Raw genomic sequence first — 9106 nt, forward strand, 5'->3', positions numbered from 1 at the left:
AAAAAAAAAAAAAAAAAAGGCAGATCCTTAGCCTTCTGCTATAGGACACTGAATGTTTAATCCCTCCCTCCTCCTCCCCCCAAATTTATATGTCGATGTCCTTAGAGTGACTGTGTTTGGAGGTGGACCCTCTAAGGAAGTAATTAAGGATCAATGAAGTTATAAGAGTGGGACCTTGATCCTGTAGGATTAGTGTAATTAAAGAAGAGACACATTATCGCATTATCTCTGACTCCCCCCGTCCCCCGCCTCTCTCCCTCTCCCCTCCCCCACCCCCTGTCTGTCCCAATGGATGGCATATAGCTGGAAGATTACTGAACACATATTTGGGAAAATTAGAAAAAAATAAACACAATCTTAACAATGATATTTATCCTTTTCTTTTGCTTTTCAAATAAATAACAGTACTCCTAAGGCACAGACGATTCAAATAATATTTTCTCAGAATACCCATTTTGAATTAAAAATATACTCCATTATGCTTAACCTTTTTATGTAACTGTTAATAGAACAGAAAACTGTCAGCTGGAGGGCATTTTAATTAAGTATTTTTGCCTACTTAGTAACTAGAATGAGAAGAGAGGAAATTAGAATGGGAATCCCAAAATTGAGGGATACAAATTATGTAAGTATTTCTACAATGTTTTAGAAATGAGAACAGGATAAAAATTTGGAAGACAGAAAAGAAAAAACATGGAGAAAAAATGAATTTATTTTGTACAAAGCAGACACATACGTTTAATATTACAAAGCAACATTTTTAGGTCTTAGAGACTCCTGGCTCCACACTGAGTAAACCTAACCCTTTGGCACCCGGTAATATCTTAAAGAATGAGCACTGTGTTAAGAATCAGGAGTATTTGTTGTTGATAATGCTGTTTTACCCAGCTTATCTCTAACTAGCTGTATTGAAATTGAAACATCTTCATTTGTGAAATTAGAATAATGGCAACAGAGGATCACTACCTAGGGTTCTTGTGAGGTTGGAAGAAATAAGCAAACCAAATCAGTTTGAAAACACCAACATCTTAATGTACATAGACGTCCTGGTATTCACATTACTATTTTTATTATCTTTTGGCACGCTCACTCCCTCAGCTGGGAGTGCTGCCAGCAGAATTCCCTCAGCTGGTTAGGCCCTTCAGGGACTGCATTTGCTGAAAAGAGTCTTTTGGCTGAAGGTCACTCTCATCCTATGCCTGGTGGATGTGAGTAAAAGGATCTGACCTCTTAGCCCCAAGTGAAGACGATGCTCAAACATCATCCTACCTTTGGAGATACTTGTGGAATTGGCTGAGGTGTCCATTACATAACAACTCTATTTCTTCCTCTGCCTAATCTTTTTCCGTCTCCTCCTTTCTTTGGGAATTGATCCCATCTGCATTTCTTAACAAACTTCCTATATTTCAAATTTGGTTACTATTATCTGGGGAACTAGATGGGTGACATCATTCATTAAACAATCTTTTTTTATAACTCTTGTCAGAACAGATTCTTTATACCTTCATTATCTTTTGATCGTATACTCCTCATGCATTTGATCATGTTAATCCTCAAGCCCGTATTGTAGCCACATCCTCCAAGAACATTTCTAAGTCCCTCTCAGCAAAGAAAGTCATGAGCTAACTCTCAAAACATTGATCATGTCCCTGGATACAAGCATCTAAAGTATACAAAGTAAGGTTTTATTTTTTATTTTTTTAACGTATTTTTTACTTTAAAATTGTGGGGTATAGTTAAGGGTTAGGTACACAAATATGCATTGTGTAGGTACCCTTGCTGATGAGGTGTGCTCCACCCCTGTCTCCAGATAGATCAAAGTAAGGTTTTAATTATACAATATTTAACTTTTCAGATTGATGTGCAGGACATTATTTCTCTCAAAAATTCAACAGCTATACTTGACCCGAATTTTCCATTTTGTAGAAATTATAATGTCAAAAAAATCTGCTTAGCTGCTAAAAGGAAAAGTCACCAAATTGTTCATTTACAAGAGAAAGCTATTCCAAGTGGGATGTCCAAATAGGTAGGCTTCTTGCCAACTCAAAATTAACTCTGACAAAATTATAGCAGCAAGAGGGAAACAGGGAATCCAAGAAAATATTAAAAAAATATGCGTGTGTGTGTGTGTGTGTGTGTGTGTGTGTGTGTGTGTGTGTGGTGAATGTGGAGTAGAAAGAAGTGTTATGTCTGAAGGCAATTGCTGACCTAAGGATGTGGTGAAGGTAATGCTTTTTAGTTCCTGCTCTTGCATCAAGACAATCATCGATTCCCCTGTATTGCAAAATTCTGCAACAGCAGAACAAACACTTATTTTGGTGCTTTATGTCAGCAAGCCAGCATCAGGGAAACATAAAAACCACCTGGCATGAAGAACTGATGAAAACAAAGTTATGTGTGACAGCATCCCTAGTGCTACTACAGTCATACCTTTATTCCTCCCCATTCCCTAGGGTTTTGGGATCATAAATTAGTTTGGCTACTTCTTCCCAATGCTGTTTCTTCCAAAAGTGCACCCTGAGGAGCGACAGTGAATGAAAATAATTCTGAAATGGATTCCTAAGACAGATAAGGATAATAGCAAATAATACATAGGACCACTTAATAGATGAAATACAAAAATCCTAACCAAATATTAACTCACCAATTCCAAGCATACATTAAATATATCATGATCAAGTTAAAGTTTTATCAGGACTGCAAGAATGATTCAAAATTAGAAAATTCATTGGTGAAATTTATCACAGTAGACGAAATAAAAATCACATGATAAAAATAAGTAATTAATTCAATTCCTAAATATAGCTTTAAAGAACAAAGGAGAATAGGAGAGATCATTAATTTGGTAGCAATCAAATACTATATATCGATAGCAAATAAAATGGTTATTGAAGAAACTCTAGGTGCATTCTATTTAATACCGGGAACAAGAAAAGAATGACTAATATTATTGTTTAACGTTGTATTGGCAAGATCATGATCAAAGCCTTAAGAAAACCATAAACACACACACACACACACACACACACACACATTGTCAAAATGTGTAAGGGAAGAGGTAAAGTTGTTATTGCTTCCAAATGATACAATCATTTATCTAGAGAATACATCATATTCAACAAGCTTGCTATATGCATTGCCAGATTACAAAAATATCATTGCTATATTTTGGTTATACTCAACTAGAAAACAAGGTTTAAATACTCATTTATAAATAGCAAAAAGAAAAAACCCTATCAAATATCTATGAAACAATCAAAAATTTAAAAATATCTTTTTAGAGAAAACTTGAAAATGCTAATAAAGAATACAATGGAAGAGCTGAACAAATTGACAGTTTTCCATGCTCTCAAATGCAATGTGTTAACATAAAGATATCAATCCTAGGTAAACTAATCTGATAATGATTTACAATTCCAATGCCAATTTTTATTGGCTTGTAGACAAGTAAGTAGCCATTTAAAAGAAGAAGTAATTAGGGTATTTTTCCATATTGGCTACTAAAATAGACTTCAAAGCTTTGCTTATGAAAATTTGATATTATTATAGGAATGAATAAATAGACTGACAAAAGTGAACAGAAAATTTAAGACACAGACCAATCGAGGTGGCACTAAAAAACATTGGATGTAGAACAGATTATCTAACATATGGTATTGGGAGAACTGGTGTACCACATGGAAGAAAAACAAAATCTGAACTTTTTAAAGCATTACCTGTGAAGGTAAATGAAGGTGGATTACATTTACAAACAAAAATAATTTGCAGGCTGGGAAGTACAGGGGAAAGGGAAAGGTAAGGAGAGGTTTGTTAAAGAATACAAAATTACACCTAGACAGGTGGAATAAGTTGTAGTGTTCTATAGCACTGTGGGATGATTATAGTTAACTATAATATATTATACAGCTTCAAATAGCTAGAAGGGGGCTATTGAATGCTTCCAACACAAATAAATGTTAAATATTTGAGATGAAGAATATGCAAATTATTCTGATCTGATCACTATAAATTATATATATCAAACCATCACCATGTACCCCATTAATATATACAATTCTGTCAGTTAAAAAAATACAATTAAAAAAAACTTACATGCACGTTTTCAGAGCCATACCTGTTTTCTCTAAGTGAGCCACACATAATAATGCCATAGATATGGTGATCATGTGTTCTGACAGGCACTGTGTCACCCTTTGTGCTTCTCACTTAAAACTCCTAACAACCTAGGTAGTAGATGATTTTACTCAATACCCCAATTTAAAGATGGGCAATCCTAGGATCAGAGATTTAATAATGAAATGCCATATACTTGCAAATAGTAGAATTGGAGGATAAGACCAGATTGTTTGGCTTCAAAGCCCTCGCTCCTAAAGGGGCGGGAGGATAAAAATCTTGTAAAGAATTATACAGATCAGAAAAGTCATCACCAAAAGCATTAACACACATGTGTATGATGTGTGCACTATAGGTACAGATATATTTATATACTAGTATAGTACAGAAAAGTATCTGATGCAATATTTTCTTACTTAAAATGTAATATTTACTCTTTATTCTGATCACTTTCTTTCATCTCACTAGGTATCTGTGAGACAGAAAGCAGTTTGTATAACTGCTAGACTTCATTATATAGAAAATCTGCAAAGATAGCTAAATAAGAGCTGCCTTGACAATTCCTGAAAAGTATTTTTCCCCCCCAAGGGATGATATCCCTCCCTTTTACTTCAATCAACATCATTGAAATTCTTAGCAGCATTGGATTTACATGACTTGAGAATTCTGACACTCTTCTTCTAAATTTACCCCTGCTTCTTACAAATCAGAGTTCAATTCAGGGGCCTCAATTTACCTTTCCACGCATCATTACATGGTAGCTTCCAGCTCCCGGGCTTGAAACTTGTAATCACTTTAATTGCTTTTGATCTGGCTTCAAAGGTTTAGTCATACAGGCAGACATTCTTGGTTTGGTTTTAACTAGCTGAAGAGGTAATACTGGATCTTTTCTGGCAATAGCATAAATACTCTTAGAGCTTCCTGGATGGCATTTAGCCATAGGGAAGAAAAGCATTAATAAAATACTGTTTGAAAGTAAAATCTTCCCTCTAGAGGCAAATAATTCCCTTCATGTTGTCATTAGTTAATTCTGTGGTCTTCTTATATCTGATTCTCCAGAATAATTTTTTGTTTGCCAAAGAATATGAAGTTCTATGTGGAAATTACTTAGATAAAATACACAATAAATTATATTTAGACTACCTACAAAAATATTGCTGCCTGAGTAGACTGACTTTTGACTAGAAAACTTCTAAAAAGTACTTTGTTTTCCTTTTTTCTTTTAGTGGATTTCACAAGGCAAATTGTATTTTATGTTTATGATCTTCAATATAAAATACTTTTTAATCTCAAGGTTAGTGCTATAACTTGTTTAGACCAATTAAAAAATACTAGCTACGACTTCCCATCTTTATTTTAATAATGTCAGCACTAACACATAACCATATTTGCTAATATTAGTAAAAATTACTGATAGGAAAGTATGCACACAAATATGACCATAGTTTTTCATTTTTCTATTAAAGGTAGTTCTAGTATAATTGTTTCCAAAAGTCATAGACATGATAATTATATTACTTACTTTAGAATGAAAGGTAAAAAAAAAATATTTAAATATTTAATTGGATAAAAGTGATTTTGGAATAATAAAGATATCTATATGCTAGCTTCTTAGCTTAAAAAGAGTATATTAACCTAAGACAATTACTCTCAAAGTTATCAATAGAATTTTGCAAATCATAGATAAATTTACTGAATGTATTATTTTACCACTGTCAAAGTATAAATGTATTGGCGTAATAAAATATTCAACTTGAAATAAAGGAGTTATCACTTACCGTTGGTACTCAGGGCAGGATGAAGTATATTTGCTTTATCTGTTGGAGGAAGAAAGGTGGAAAGAGAGAAGGTTAGAGCCATATATATGAGAAGCCTATTTCCTGCTTTGGCAAACTCTGGTTGTGCAAGTAAAACTAAGTCAACAAAGTCTGATACAGGATTTGTCATGTCAATGGTCTCAAGTCTCATTGCTTGTTGTCTCATCACTATCCTGACATGAGTTGATGAGATTCCTGGCATGGCTTTCAAAAACAAATTGCTATGTTAAATCTTTTAATAGTGCATTTATTCTTGAAAACTCATATATTTTAATAATTTATCCATATTTTTGCTGATGAATATTTCAATGATTCTTAACCAAATTATTTTCATCACAACATTGAAGGTTTTCTAATTTCTTTTCTAGGATTAAACCTATGCTTATAACTTTTGTGAACTCTACAGAACACAGTGTTTTCTTACAGAGACCTGAAATGTTTATTAGTAATCTATTGAACCTTATCATTTTGGAGAATAATTTGATCTGTTATCTTTGTAAATATAAGTCCAAGTCCACGGTGTCTTTCAGAATACAATGGCAAAAGACTTTGTAACTCATTTGTATTTCCGAGTTCTAATATATCCTGTATTGACTTTTATTTTTTGGTTATATGAAATTCAACATAAGATCGATCTACATGCTAAATTGTTGTCATTTGATTTTGTTCTGTGAAATGCTTCAATCACTAGAGACTTGCTTCCACAGCACAAATTAAGTGGAGTGGACTAACAATTTCAGATTCCCTTTACCTCTAAAATACAATAATCTTAAATTCTAATTTTTATAAACAAAAGAATATAAATTAATAATTCACAAATGACACATACATAGCACTAGCAGGCATTTCTGTGTACTTGTGTTGGTATACAGGTTGTATTATATGATGCATAATTAAATAATCTCAGTTTATTTTCCTGTTTATACTTAGCCTTATTGATTTATGTGGCAAAAATGTACAACCACAGATCAGTGCCTACTCAGCAGGTATATTGTTTCATTAATTATAAGTTCAAGAGTTAGAGCGCTACATATTCTTTATAAGAGAGTGAAGAACTCAGGATAGATTTTACCAGATGTTGCCATATCTCCAATAAACTTTTAAAATGTGTTTATTCCATGTAATTGTGAAATGGAAGCTCTCAGTAAACTGAATCAGTCACCTAGATAAAGTCACCTTGGAACTGCCTTCTATGCAATTATTTTTCTCTGGAAGAATGTATTTTACAGGCTATAGCAGACCCAGAAACACCCAGAACCCACCCTCTTCTCTACTTAATGGTATAGAATACATATTGGACTGATGGATTGACCTTAATCTGATCTTAATTTTCCAAAATGGCTGTTTCCAGTAACCTTTGTTCTCTCATCTCCCATGATTAGGTGGTCTTTTCTGCATTTATATCTCCCATGGTCATTGCTGGTGTTTCGTGATCCATGTCTCCCAAGTTTAGCAGTGAATATCTTTTAGCTCATTTTTATTTGAGTATCTAAAGTCTAAGTTAAAAGGGCAAATAGTTTGCTCCTGTGATTTATTGAGGAAATGTACTACAGGAAAAAAAAAAACTGTAAGGAAGAGAATGAAGCAGGATAGGGAAGGGCGGTCTCTCTCAGGTAAAACCTAGCTTCTTCTGATTACTAAGAGTTGTGCTCCAGATAGCTTTTTAAAACCTTTGATTAGTCAGTGATTAGTGGTGGTGGGCAGAAGAGACTTCCCTGGCAAAATGGTTCCTATGTGCCAAGGACAGCTCTCTAGAGAAGAGAAGGCAAATGTGGACTTAGTAGCTAACATCCACAGCACTGGGGAACAGAGGCATTGCCACTAGGATGGGATCTCTGTGTGATACCTGAACAGTATCTACCATACTATAGGACAGTATTTGTGTAATCATGATTGTGCATATTATAAATTTAATAGGAAAAATAGTGAAGGCATTTATTCTCTACGTGACTCATCTATCTCATCCAAAAAAATGAGGGGGGAAAGTAAATTACTGAAAAACTCTTCCACACATAGAATTCTTATGTCTCTGTTTTAGGAAAAGAGAAAACAAACTTCTGTCTTGTTTTTCTCAATGATTGGATGTATTTATTTACTAAGTCACTCTTGCTAGTCTTAATTTTCACTGAGTTATCAGTTTTCTTGCCAGGGATAAAAATAATATCTAATCTTGTAGGGATCAAAGCATTTTATGTATGAAAAACATTTTTTAATAGTATCTTACACACAGTAAGTGCCCCATAAATACTAGGAATTATGAATATATGCAAAGTGATAAAAGTATAATGAATATGTTTAAAAGGCCTATTCAGTCCTACATTTCTGATTTTGCAAAATTCACTTTTAATATATTAAAACTGCTCTTTCTGATTGTAAAGTTCATAAAACTAATAAATAACTTGTTGAGGACTACGCAGTATGTTGTATGCATTTTCTGTTATATAACTGAACTAACAACTCTATAGAAGGAAAGTTACTAAAGGAATATCCAAAGCTGAGGAGAATTGCTAGATTTTGTTAAGCAACTCTTAATTTTGATGCTTTCATATTGTGTTAAAAAAATATATAAAAAACACAACTTTTCACAAAGAGAAAACTAGACTACCTTTCTTCATGGCAACAACTGAATCATGTATTTCAATGCTTATAATTGTAGGTATAAAACAGAGATTTAATAAATATTTGTTGAACAACTTCTAAGTATAGAGCCGGATCAATAGAATAGACAGAAACATGTTTTCCCCTGACAAATACTCCTTAAAATTGCTAACACTCCTCAGTTATAAAAGCCGGAAGTTAATTTCATGGTTGTGGCTTTCATAATTATGATCATACAGGGCACACTATGAATTTGAAACAGACATTAAAAAAATTCACCTAATCTCTTGCTACTCAGAGATAAAAATCATAATTATTTGGGACGGTTTCTTGTAGTTTTTTGGTATTTGCGTCTTAATATTTTTTATTACATAATGTAGAATTCAGATTTTTTTCTCTAATATTAACACAGAAATATTACATGACCTGTTTAGAAGGTGATAAAAAGACAAACATTGTGAAAACCACCTGCCACTGAACGGTTTTAAAATCCATTTCATTTTCTTAATAAGTAACAGTTACTCAAATTGTCCAGGATGAATTTTAAAGATACAGAAACTCATGACTTAAATTTATCT

General features: G+C 33.3%; 1 protein-coding gene across 1 annotated transcript in view; it reads right to left on the bottom strand.

Moving 5' to 3' along the window:
• LOC103273619 (cysteine-rich secretory protein 3-like) overlaps nt 1-5913 on the bottom strand; it is a 16711-nt gene extending 10798 nt beyond the window's left edge. Inside the window, exon 1 of the mRNA XM_008071055.1 lies at nt 5892-5913. The gene's annotated coding sequence lies outside the window, so the exon portion shown is untranslated. The remainder of the gene's footprint in view (nt 1-5891) is intronic.
• Between the last annotated feature and the right edge of the window lie 3193 nt (nt 5914-9106).

The sequence above is a fragment of the Carlito syrichta genome, unplaced genomic scaffold (assembly GCF_000164805.1).
Source record: "Carlito syrichta isolate Samal-C Ts95f unplaced genomic scaffold, Tarsius_syrichta-2.0.1 Scaffold314106, whole genome shotgun sequence".
Lineage (NCBI taxonomy): Eukaryota > Metazoa > Chordata > Mammalia > Primates > Tarsiidae > Carlito > Carlito syrichta.